Genomic DNA, 13,661 nt, shown 5'->3' with positions numbered 1-13,661 from the left:
CCTCAGTACGTGTGTAGATTAATCAAGTCAGTTGTACAATGTGATATTTCGTTTTAAACATGCTATTAAGAAAAAAAAATGATCAAATTTGAAAGCGCTATTTGATTCCCGACTAGAACATGTTTTCCTTGATTTCGCATTTTGTTTAGATAGTTTAGAAACAAAAACTCATCTTTAAATGTTTATAAATATGAGCAAAGTTCAGTTTTAAAGAAAGATGAATTTAGCCAAAAATCTGGAACACAGTTCATTCAAGTCATTATTAAAGTAAAAATTATTATATTTCAAATTATGACACTGACACGTGAAGCTGATATAACTTTGGTTTATCATCAATTGTAATGAAATGAATTTAATGGGATAAAGTAATAGAAGAACACAAGAGAAGATACCAGCAAACAGATAACAAGATATCGGAAGGAATAGAAGCGTTTTGTATTTAAGAGCAACAGTCAGTCTCGGTGAGCGGGAAACATTCTGATCTGTGTAGCCGTGAGAGAATATGATAGACAAAGCTTTACAATACTGAGTGGTGATATCAAAATTAAGTTGATCTTAAATATTCGAATAAACTAGAGATATAATCGGTACAGTTAATCTATTTGAGGTTAATGTCGTATGATACACATATTTGTATTTTTCTAGTTGTGTACACGTAAAGAATAACGTTGACTGAATAAATACATACAGGAATAACGATTTGGATATTTCGACATCTCGTAGGTAACTAAGACATAACTAAATATTTAGCGGACGTTCCGAGCGGCATACACTCAGACATTTGTTTTTACTACAGGTGAGTTATGTATTGCTTTATTAGTCCCCTACTGGTTGAAAACCAGTTTCGGGGACTATAGGAATGCACTTTTCCCTCATTCCGTCTTTCCGTCATTCTGTCATTCCGTCCGTCCGCAATTTCGTGTCCGGTCCATACCTCTGTCATCCATGAAGGGATTTTAATATTACTTGGCACAAATGTTCCCCATGATGAAACGACGTGTCATGCGCAAAACCCGGACCCCTAGCTCAAAGGTCAAGGTCACAATTGGAGGTCAAAGGTCAACAGGGCTTTTTTCCTGTCCGGTCCACAACTCTCCCATCCTTGAAGGGATTTTAGTATTTCTTGGCACAAATGTTCCCCATGATGAGATGATGTGTCATGCACAAATTCCGGACCCCTAGCTCAAAGGTCAAGGTCACAATTGGAGGTCAAAGGTCAATAGGGCTTTTTTCCTGTCCGGTCCACAACTCTCCCATCCTTGAAGGGATTTTAGTATTACTTGGCACAAATGTTCCCCATGATGAGATGATGTGTCATGCGCAAATCCCGGACCCCTAGCTTAAAGGTCAAGGTCACATTGGAGGTCAAAGGTCAACAAGGCTTTTTTCCTGTCCGGTCTATAACTCTCCCATCTATGAAGGGATTTTAATATTACTTGGCACAAATGTACCTCATAATAAGACAATGTGTCCTGCACATCTTTCAGACCCCTAGCTCAAAGGTCAAGGTCACACTTAGCAGTCAAATGTTAACATAGCATGAACAGGGTCTGTTTCGTGTCCGGTCCATAACTCTGACATTCATTAAGGGATTTTAATATCACTTAGCACAAGTGTTCCCCATGATGAGATGACGTGTCATGCGCAAATCCCGAACCCCTAGCTCAAAGGTCAAGGTCACAATTGGGGGTCAAAGGTCAACAGAGTTTTTTCCTGTCCCATCCATAACTCTGCCATCTATGAAGGGATTTTAATATTACTTGGCACAAGTGTTTCCCATGATGAGACCACGTGTCATGCGCAACACCCAGTACCCTAGCTTAAAGACCAAGGTCACACTTTGAGATCAAAGGTCAAGAGGATTTTTTTCCAGTCCGGTCTATAACTTTGTCATGCAAAGCAGGATTTAGATATCAGTTGGCACAAATATTTCCCTGGATGAGACAACATGTCATGCGCAAGAACCAGGTCCCTAGGTCTAAGGTCAAGGTCATATTTAGAGGTCAAAGGTCAAATTCAAGAATGACTTTGTACGGAACATTTCTTCTTCATGCATGGAGGGATTTTGATGTAACTTGGACCAAATGTTCACCACCATGAGGCACCCTTGTTTTTAGAATTACGTCCCTTTGTTGTTACTATAAATAGATTTTATTGTAACTTTTTTATTACTGGCAGTAGAGAAAAATCGAGACCACTTTTCTGTAGTACAGCATGTTACATCCAATTTTTAGGTGTATTTTGACATATCTCTACCTGGTAAAGAGTTTCTTGTGGAGTTATATATATATATATATTTTTTTTTTTAAAGATTAATTTCCCTTTGTTGTTACTATAAATAACTTACATGATAACATTGTTATAATCAGCCAAAGAAATTCAATATGAAAACAACTGTGGGTTTTTATATATGCACATTTTAATCCAAGTGTGTTGTTATAACATACTGTATATGTAGTACAATATTGTTTATACATCATTGACATATATCAGTTCATTATGTTATACTGCAGTAGAGAAAATTAGGTGCCTTCCAGTAGGGGACTTTGTATTGCATGGCAATACTTCATTCACTTGTTTATTACTGGCATGTTTGAATAACAGAGTTATTTGATAAAAGTACCTATAAACGAGTAATACAAAGATTAAAATTATATATATCACGAAAATGTATCTATCTTCAGGTATTAATTTCACTGTACCATCAGTGAAATATGATGTAATTACTTTTCTCAGTACGAATACTAAATAAGAGTGTGAATGTCAGACAAAATACTAAATAAGTATGGATATCAGCAAATAAACCTAATAAGTGTGAAGCTCAGCAAAAGTATTAAATACTTGTAATTAGATTATATGTGTAAACATCAGCAAAATATTAAATAAGTATCAATATCAGCAAAAATCTTAATAAGTGTGAATATCAGCAAAAATACTTAATACATATATAAATATCAGCATAACTGCTTATTGCGAAAATCCGCAAAAATAATATCTGAATATCAGTTAAATATTTAAAAAGGCTGAATCTGTGTAAAATACTAAACGAGTCTTTACGTCAGCATAATTGACGAAGAAGTGTCTCATTCTTATCTGTATCGACATTCAAAAAGGGCACAGTTAATTTCAATTTAGTTTACTACGAAATTCAACGTGCATATTTACATGTATTTGATACAACTCATTTGAAGAATTTATAAACCAAAGTTTGTGTAGTTTGTTCCTGCAGCATTATCATGACCCTTTGTTTCTTAAGGACCGTATCATATTCCCTTAATACTACATAATGTCAGTGTGAATAACTTTGAAAAACTTTGTTAAAAGTCTGTACCTATTTGCCTCTAAATGTAAAGATGTATTTGCTGTTAAGACCATCGAATCCGAAGCAGGTCTTTTTTTTTAATGAGCTTCGGAATTATTTTGAAAGATATAGAGCTGTTAATATTAATTTCTATGGCGCTTATCTTTTAACGGATGCCCTACAGTTATCACATTGTCCGTCTTTCTGTAAGCGTCTAAACACCTTCCTATCCGACCAATAGAAACCAACTTAACCTAAAGTAGGGTCAATCACTTATCACTGTATTCACAGCATTCGATGCCCTATACATAAAAGTTCAAGAGGTATCAAAAGGTTTAAAAATATTGCCATTTTAAACCGAGTCTTACATTCATTATCCTTACTCCGCTTGTGTTCGAAACTTTATTTCTAAAGCTAGATATTGCGGTGTTCGGTTTCAAACAGTTTACATCAAGAACAGGACAATTGAAAAGATCTTAAGATATTACACTTTTGTAAAATGAAAAGCAAATACTTATCAGAAATAACTGAAATAATGTAGATAGAATGCAACAGGCGAAACTTAAATATAATTTGAACGATCGTATTAAATGTGCATGCCTCACTTCTCAGACTTACTTGAATTTTGTGTTTTACATACTGTGCCTCCTGTTACATTCGTCTACTTGATTTTTGTGTTTTACATACTGTGCCTCCTGTTACATTCGTCTACTTGATTTTTGTGTTTTACATACTGTGCCTCCTGTTACATTCGTCTATACCTACAATTTAACGCTTTGAACTAGCCGTTGTTTACTTCAAATCCTTTTAATTCCTTCCTCGAACGCGCGATGCAATTTGAGAAGTAATAAATCTCATCAAATGCTGTCCAATTTGGGAGAAATAATGTTGATAATTGTGTACCTAAAGTGATTTAGCATGTCTTTTCTGCATGTTCAAAGTCTAGCGAGATCTTAAAAGGTTTAACACAGACACACGGTTGTGATTTCACAAGTAAAAAACTTGGCGAAGCTGCGTTAAAGATATTTTATTTCCATGTTACAAAGGAACATGTTTCGAAATAATATAATAAATTCAATATAGTGTTTGTGTAAATACATTTTGTACTTGCATTATTTATGGTACGTAAACAAACTAGCAATCTAATGGCAAAATATTCTTCTTCTTATCCTAGCAGGTCAGACTTGGAGTAACTGTTGTTTCTTTCAACGTTTTTACTTAACGGTAGAAGATCTTTATCTATTATTTTCTTGTTGCTCAGACGGAGTCAGAGTCTACAAGTTCAGCCCTTACAATGTCCTCATTATGCTAAATCTGACTTTGCTAAGTGCCTTTTACTGAATATGTCCACAAAAACTCCAGGAGGGGTCGGGGTATTTGTATTTCAATGGGTGTCTGACGTATACAGTATTAGATTCGTGAATAAAGCGTATGATAGTAATTTAAACTAAGAGTTTACAAGCTGAAAACCACTATTAATTCCGTACGGTTAAAGATTTAATACATTGTTGCTCTTTGAGAAGTCACGGGATATAGAAATGTATGAAAGCTAAAACAGTTTCGTGATATCTCACTGACAGAAAAGTTAAATTCTGCTGTAAACTCACAACCTAGCGGAATCACTAAATACATTTGTCATCATATATAAGCTTTATATATAAACAGAGAGATCTGTACGAAAAAATTACCACCACAATATACCATACCTTACCACCACAATATACCATACCGATTACGGCAAAGCGCCTAGCAGTACAAACGAGCCTCACATTTCACAAGTCCACTAACCAATAAGATTAGTTTCGATGCTGCTTTATACACACACCCGAATTGTACTACACATTCGCATCGGTTCAACATTAATTTTGCTTATACGTTTCGTATACTCAAATCTCTCTTTCCATGTTTCACAAATCAGCAGGGACACTTCATTTTAACTGATTGGGACCAGAGGCGCCACATTTTCTCTTTCTACATGTACATAGAAGAAGTAAAATTTATGCATAATTCAAATTATGTAATCTACACATCTACTGGGCCGATGATAACAATTAATTGTTTTCCATTTACAACTGTGTTCATTTCATAACATAGGATATTTTATCATTATTTTGATTTGTATTGTATAATTATAAAAATCACGTATTTAAGGTGACGTATATGTCTACAAGGACAACTGCTTTTTCTGATAATTTATTCTTTGTTATATATACATGCAGGTGTCATTATGATAAAGATATTTCTTACTTTACTCATTTGTATTAAAGTTCAGTTTTGAATGAAAAAGCAAAAAATATTAAATATTTGCTAAGGTTGTGATATATTCACGCTAACAATTAGCTGCTCAGCTGCATGATTCTGCTTCAACGTTTTTCTTCATGTTGTACGAAAATACTATTGCCAAAATAGCGTAATAATTCCCAGTAAAATAGGATCGTGGAAACAATTCTTAGAAAGAATATGGAGAAATTTACGCGATGAACAATCTTCCAGATCAGTGTCATATAAAATTTCAGCTTTTTTATTCAACGGCTAACAGTGTTGACCGCCCAAATCGATGTTGAAGAAATGCCAATAGATATCCACATTAAACATGGAGCATTTGACCAAAAGCAAACTCATTTACAAATTGTACAGATTTTATCTCAACGAATAAATGTCATGTAAAATAAGTCAAACTTGGTATGTAATCTCATACTGCCTGACATGAATGGTTTGCTTCGGTATCGTAAGATGTGATCTCTGCTTTAGCTTTAACATTCCAAAATTTTATGATTATGTCGATTTTTGAAATAGCTCATAACAATGTCAAAAGGGCATAAATCATGATGTAGAGCAATAATTGTACCATAAAGATAAATATAACTGATGACTGTTTGGTACTTAAAATGAGTATGAGTTTTCGTGATGGAAGTAATAACATTAGTTTATCTCACTTTTATATAATATGTTATTGTTGCGAGGAAAACTTTGTTATTGGAAACATTGATTATTCGAAAAGAAAACAATGCATATTTTCCATGAAACATTGTGTGTATCAAATATTCTATTACCGTTGGTATCACGGCGCTACTCAAGATAATACAAGCCTATGACAATTTCAAAAAATATTCAAAATAGGCAAATGGAACTAAGGTAGGACACGGTCAAATTAATGGTCCCCATAGTGATTAAAAGATAAATACTAGCAAACAAAATTATTTCTGTTAAAAATATTTCTTGCTGCTATCTTTTTCAAATTAAGGTCTATGTTTAAATTTTCTCACACCTTCTGAAAGGCCTGTTTTGATGATAGGATCTATTACTAGTGTGTCAGGACTACATCGCAGCGTTTTAATACACCACAATATACCTTGTACATATATCTTACTTCAGTAGCAAAGTTACTCCGTAACAGTTTGTTTCCACTGACTTGAAGTCGCTTTTTTGACTTATAGAAATGAGTACAAGTATACGAAATTGTGTAGTTATAACACAATGTATTAATTTTCGTATAGCACGTTAATTACTTACGAAGTAAGTACTGTCCGATTAGCACATAAAATGAAAATTGCTTACAAGGTCATTATCTTCGCTTTAAATAATCATTTTTATTTTTCTGGAAGGGCACTGTCAGCAAAGACTTATATTTTCATTTACAGACAGGTTATATCGTACTGAGCAGTTTTCTATAATTTCCTTTCATTTCAAATGTTTTAACTGAATTGAAATTCACAAATCTAAAGAAACTGGTATCTTTCGTAGAATAATGTCAATTTCATTACACAGCCTGCTAAAATTAGACAAATTTACGTTGTAACGAGAAAAAGAAAAAAAAACACAATAATTTCTCTAGTAAGATTGTTTTGTTTGCAAAACACTAACTTCGGTGTACATTGTATGAACTTCCTGTGTTGAAACTCATCGTGAATTAAAGAACTTTGCTTTTTGCAAGTGTTTAAAGAATGTTGCAATGTTTGCATTATGAATGCGACTGAATATTTTTGTTTTTTTTGTTTGTCTGTCTTTAATTATAAATGAAGCAATGCATTGATAATTTATTGTCTGTTCGACTTTTGAGCTGGTGAGAAAATCAAGCTTTTGTTTTGTCACAAAAAGAAATATCAAGAAATGTAAAGAATTATTCGTTAACGAGGCGACACAAAGGGAATTGTACCATTATATAATCAGAATTTGATTTATTGCTGTAAGAATAAGAATTCAATTAGCCCTGTTTGAACCTGCATATAACTTGTATAAGGAAGATATTATCCTTTATTTTTATGTTTAAACCTGTCTACTTAGTCATTATGAAAGAAAAAGATATTGTTCCGATTTATATTATGACAATCAGTTTTAAGTTGATATTAGTTTCAATGAATTACAACTTGCGCTACAAATAAATTAAACGAGAGACAATAATGGAAGAACACGAGCAATACCACATTTGTACAAAAATGCGCATAATAAAGTACTGGATTGAATAGATGCTCTTTCTACTTAAAAGGGAGAAAAGGGAGAAACATTATCAATGCCCCTGAATATTGTCATCTTTGTATAATAGAGTCTGACGTAGTTGAGCAATATCGTGCGATGATATCAAATTCATTTCTCATTTATATAAACTTAATAACTGCGGTGAGATATAACCCGTGGAGTTAACTTGCTATTGATTTATTTCGTATAATGTACCAGTATGTTTGTTTTAAATTGTTATTGTACAAGTAAAATAAAAGTGTTACAGGTGAATATATGACGGAATGAATTTGTTAATGCATTTAGTTTAAACATATTTTATTTCAGTAATACATGAAACATTTACAAAACATTAATTAAGGATGTCCTCTCCTTAATGCATTTGAATAATTCGACAGCTGTTTGCTCGTATAAACTAATAACATCTGTAAAAAGATCCCTTGGAAGCATAGAATGCAACCAAAAAAGAATAATAGCAGACTCGGTTTGATTGAGGCTGTTCATGGAGTTGACTTTATTAGAACGACATTTCAGATAATATTTTTATATATAAATGTATGTCTGTACTTATTATCGAAATCGTTTCATTGGAATAAATTGAGCTGTTTGCTAAACAAATAATCAAATATCGAGCAAACGAATGAATAAACAGTTATAATTATATAAGAATCAATAAGCATATCCTAAAATATCCAAGTGTTTATTTTTCTAAGAAATCTGCGAAAAAAACTGATATTTTCTAAGACGAAAAAACAAGCGTTAATCTCACCAGAATACTAAATAAATATGTGTCTTAGCAAATAAAGCACTGTCTAAGTTGGAATCTATGCAAAAATACTAAAAAATGTAAATGTCAGTAAAAATACTAATAAATTCTGAATATCTCTTGATGTATTTAACATGCCCGAATCTCAGCAAAACACTCAATAAATAAAATGAAAAATAGAGTATTAAAATTACAGCGAGGTTTCAAATTATATTATTTGTCATCACTGCAGTATTGATCACCTGGATTGTAAGATTCTAACACTGTATGAAGTTATGGATTGAAATATCTGGTACCAAAGTAGGAGAAAGAGGCTCTGCCGAGCTAACGCCATGATATTCACACGGCTGTCTGATATTCAAATCTGCTCCTGCATCATGTGGTAGTTACTTCTCTTCCATAAGGTTTTGGATAAATAAAAGAAGAAATAATGTAAAAAGAATGAAATTCTTTTCAGCACCTTTTGTTACAGAAGTATACAGAATGACAGGTGACTGTCATTTTGCAGTGATACAGGCACAGCTTGTCTAACTTTCATGGGAAGTAAAGCAGCTGCAATTCTTTGTGGAGCTATTGTTATCGTTGCGTAATCCAATCGGGATAAACCATAGCATGTTGCCTCATTCTAGCGAAACAATCCGACATAATAATCACTGGTCCTGGACACTTGAGTGTGGCAGCACTATATAAAGAGGTGCACCTGTTGATTTAGGCCTGACGTTTCGGTAAACGAAAAATACTCCTGGCGGAGTGATGCTGGTTGTGGGTGTGTGTGTGGGGGGGGGGGGGGGGGGGGGGGGGCTCAGTACTATTCTGTGGGGTTCATTGTTCATAGATAAAACAGCTATCGATTTTTGTAGATCAAGGACACGATCGTGTTTTAAATATGCTTTCAATTTGTTACCTTAACGGTTACACGCATTATATGTTTCACATTCCGTGCAATTAAGGTATTAGATCACTAATAGAGAACCTCCTTTTTGAAGAGTATTCAATTCCTACCATAAACCTACTTTTACTGCAATTCTTAGGGGGCGTAGGTTCAAGCCCTACTGAGACCAATTTTTTTCCCTTATTTTCCTTTTTTACTACTAAGTTTTTACTTCTTTCAAGACTTATTATTGATGTTTTGTACAAAAATGGAAAAATATGAATCTTATAAGCAATTTCTTGGTGTTCAAAGAGAATTTTCTACTAAAACAGAAGGGGTAGAGTTACAAATCTTTAAAAATATTTAGTTACGCACGGTGAAAGTTCTCTATTTTGCCTTCACTCTTAGATTATATGTTGTGGAAGAAATTTAAGTAGGTTTTACATCTTCCCTAAGGTTATTTTTAAATGGAGTAAGCAATATTCAAAACAGAAACACATCATTCGACCTTATTTTTTCAATGTTGAAGTATGAATTCTGTCTCATTAAATCCGTTTACTTGAGGCACCATAGAGAAAATGATATTGACATTTTATATTGTGTTTTATAATTGTTTACCAATAGTTTGATATTTCTTCTATAGAAAGTAATGGTAAAATGAGTTCTCTGCTAACGTTTTGGATAGTGGCTATCACTTTGAAATTTGTCTTGACTTGAGCTTGAGAAGATACCATAAGTTATTCAAAATGTTTAAAAAACGGCACGGTAAAAGTTGTTTAAAATTTGCAAAATAGAGCAAAACACAGTTACCTTTCAGAATATTCCAAGCAAAGGCCATTTTGTAAACATTACTATTAGTGACCTAATACCTTAAATCAAACATTTCACTCGTACATACTACATATGTAAACAACCTCATTAAAGATGTGCATTTTCAGCTGATGCATCGTTTTGACTGACAAATCAACTGATCTGCTTTGATAAAAAATGCAGTTGTATATCCCCGCGTCGAAATTCTGGCGTTGCATATCAGTATGTTGTACTCTATGCCAGGAAAGATAGCAAGTGACGTCTAGTGTTTTATTTTCCAACCGATAACTGATTACTGAATGAAAGCAGAAAAAATATGATTGAACACCTTGCACTTACTTTAAATCTTTAGAATTCCTCTCGTGAACATGCTCTGAAACGTTATTTTTAGAAGCTATAAATCTGATAAAATATTGCCACATATCCAATCAGTTTCTTAAAATACTAATATGTAAGTACGTTAGTGATAACGTGTGCTTATTCGCAAGTTCACGTTCTGAAAGAAAAATTTGAAAGCTTTCAAACAAAGAGGGAGTACAAGACTTGGTGCTGCTGCGTTCGAACTTTATTGGTTTTCAAGCTTTTAACTAATTAGTATTGAAAAAAACAAGCTGCTTGTCTAATAACAACGCAATTTATTTTTGATTCTCACTGAAAAATCATGAAAAATTTAGAACTGTTTCGTTCATGGTAGTCAAATATGACATCCGCAAGTGCCTTGTTACTCCGAGAGGGAGGTTACATATTCAACTACATTTATCTACCTCCAGTTTGATCTTGATACATACAATGTATTCTTTGGCCACATATTTCTCTGGAATGAGTATACAAAAATACGGTCCATTTCATAAAAATCATGAATATTGTAATGTGTATATTGTAATCACTGTTAAAATGTTTTGTAGCTGATCCATTTCTGTGTTTTACTATTTATATTGCAGGCAGTGTCGTTAGATTAAAAGGTAAAACAATGGATGATATCTAGGGATCTAACACATGTCTACCTGATTAGATAATTAAACATATGGCAAAGTCAGGTTACCTAAGTTACTTTGAATATTTTAAGTTAACCAAAGCACTTTAAAACACATCTTACACACTCAGTGACCTAACACTTAAAGGTGCACCATAAGTAGCAAACAACGTTCCCACCTGAAACAGAAGTGAAAAACGGTGTCTTTAAAGTACTGTTTAAACTCTACCATTATGAAGAACATAGGCCTCACCCGGTGAAATCTGTCTACTTATCCAAAGCAAAATTGAATGAAGACTAAATAAAACAATCTTCATCAATTATTCAAAGCTCCCAATATGGTATTTAGTCCTTAATTAAACGATAAAGAATATGTAAAGAGGTGCTACGTTCGACAGTTTTGCTTTTAAATTATAAAACGGTTTCTTTAAAGTAATCTTTAGATAACCTCTATTATATTTAAAAATGTTATCTGTCTACTTATCGATCCGTGTTGTGCTCTTTTCTATGGAATATCGGATACATTGTGAGATCGTATCCAAAGCAAAATTGAATGAAGACTAAATAAAACAATATTCATCAATTATTCAAAGCTCCCAATATGGTATTTAGTCCTTAATTAAACGATAAAGAATATGTAAAGAGGTGCTACGTTCGACAGTTTTGCTTTTAAATTATAAAACGGTTTCTTTAAAGTAATGTTTAGATAACCTCTATTATTTTTAAAAATGTTATTCACAGTTCAAGACGCAGACTTGTTTCAGAATCAGTCTATCAGTTAATATATTAGGAAATACACTTATTGTTGAAAGATATGATGACTAAGTCTTATTTTCACTTTACAGGACTAGCTTAAGTCATTTAATCTTAGTTTTCCGTTAAGTTGCCCAAAATATGTTTTGTTTATATGCATTTAAGTCAATTAACGTAGTGGTTACATTGTTCCTGTATAACTGACGAGTAACATATGTAGTCTTTAAAACAGATTACGCATGCCATTAGCAGCAAATATTCTATTGCAAAACCGAGGTTGTAAATATTCATTTGTCTCATGACAAAATATAGCCTTGTCAATCAAAATATAATTGATGTCGTATGGTATGTTTATTCGCTAATTGAGATGAGTGGCCTGCAAAGGCACAAAACAAAAACATATTTAAAAACTGTTTGAAATGTGCTAATCACTTTAATTATGGGCAAATATCTCAAAAACAAGCACACGGACCTATACATTTTATTTCACATTATTAAAGGCCATATGTTTATTTACGACTGTGAGAAGTTTCATTCGAATCTACGTTGTAGAAAATTTCTACTCGCGGAAATGTTATGAAAATTGTGAGTTTCTCCCATTTTACTCCCATGATGAAACTTGCGCGAGGTCCGAATTTTTCAAATCAGTCTAGCAAATGATCAAGCACATGACCTTATTTTTTTATTAGCTGAATTTTCTAACTTAAAGTATATTCTGAAGATTGAAAAGTCAGGGTTTGATAAATTCTACATTGGTGAAACAATTTTGATCCGAAAGTGCAGAACTACCTTAAGTGCAAAGTAACTAGTACGCCAATCACATTAAATTATAAATGTTAAGTTATTGAAATATTTGGCAGGCCTGTTTAATGTTGATCCTTATTGACATTTTAAATAACAAACTTCGACAATATTTATTGTTAATATCATAGCGTAATAAAGCCCAATATAAAATAATCGTGGAACATACTGAGAAACGATTTGGAGACACTTACGTAGATTATAATCATTGAGAACAATCTTCCAGATCAATGGCATATAAAATAACAATGTTTCAACGGCTAACACTGTCGACCGTACAAATCGATGTCGAAGTTTGTTATTTAAAATGTCAATAAGGATCCACATTAAACAGGGAGCCTATGGCCAAACGCAAACTCATTTACAAATTGTACAAACATTATCTCAACGTATGAATGTCATACGAATAAATCAACCTTGATATGTAATCTCAAACTGACATGAGTGATTTGACTCGGTATCGTAAGATTTGATCTCCGCTCTTAATTTCAAATTCCACAATTATATGACAATATAGCTCATTACAATGTCATTAGAGTATATGATATGATACAAAGCAATTATTGCACGGGAAGAAAAATGCAAATTGTCAATATATGATTGGTGACGTTATTGTTTTTACAATGCACTTGAGTTTTACATAATGAGAGTATCCGCATTTGTTTATTTTTATAAAGTATGATATTGTTGCGAACAAAATATTGTTATTGAAAATACAGATTATCCTATAAAACGATGCTTGTTTTTCAAGAAACATTGAGTGTGTCATATATCCAATTACCGTTACATTTGCCATGGTATAAAGGCGCTACACAATATCATGCAAGCCTATGACAATTTCGAAACACTCAAAATAGGCAGAAGGTACTGCAATAAATCTCGGTCATAATGTAGGGATAATACACGTTTTTTTTTGTGTATTAACGTCTGC

At 33.0% G+C, this 13,661-nt stretch overlaps 1 protein-coding gene across 1 annotated transcript in view; it reads left to right on the top strand.

The window, feature by feature from the left end:
- Positions 1 to 414: 414 nt before the first annotated feature.
- Positions 415 to 13,661, top strand: part of LOC123531566 (parathyroid hormone/parathyroid hormone-related peptide receptor-like) — a 111,894-nt gene continuing 98,647 nt past the window's right edge. Inside the window, exon 1 of the mRNA XM_053517988.1 lies at positions 415 to 796. The gene's annotated coding sequence lies outside the window, so the exon portion shown is untranslated. The remainder of the gene's footprint in view (positions 797 to 13,661) is intronic.

Source organism: Mercenaria mercenaria, chromosome 11, assembly GCF_021730395.1.
Source record: "Mercenaria mercenaria strain notata chromosome 11, MADL_Memer_1, whole genome shotgun sequence".
Lineage (NCBI taxonomy): Eukaryota > Metazoa > Mollusca > Bivalvia > Venerida > Veneridae > Mercenaria > Mercenaria mercenaria.
The sequence above is the reverse complement of the archived record's forward strand: the minus strand, read 5'-3'. Positions and strand labels throughout refer to the sequence as shown.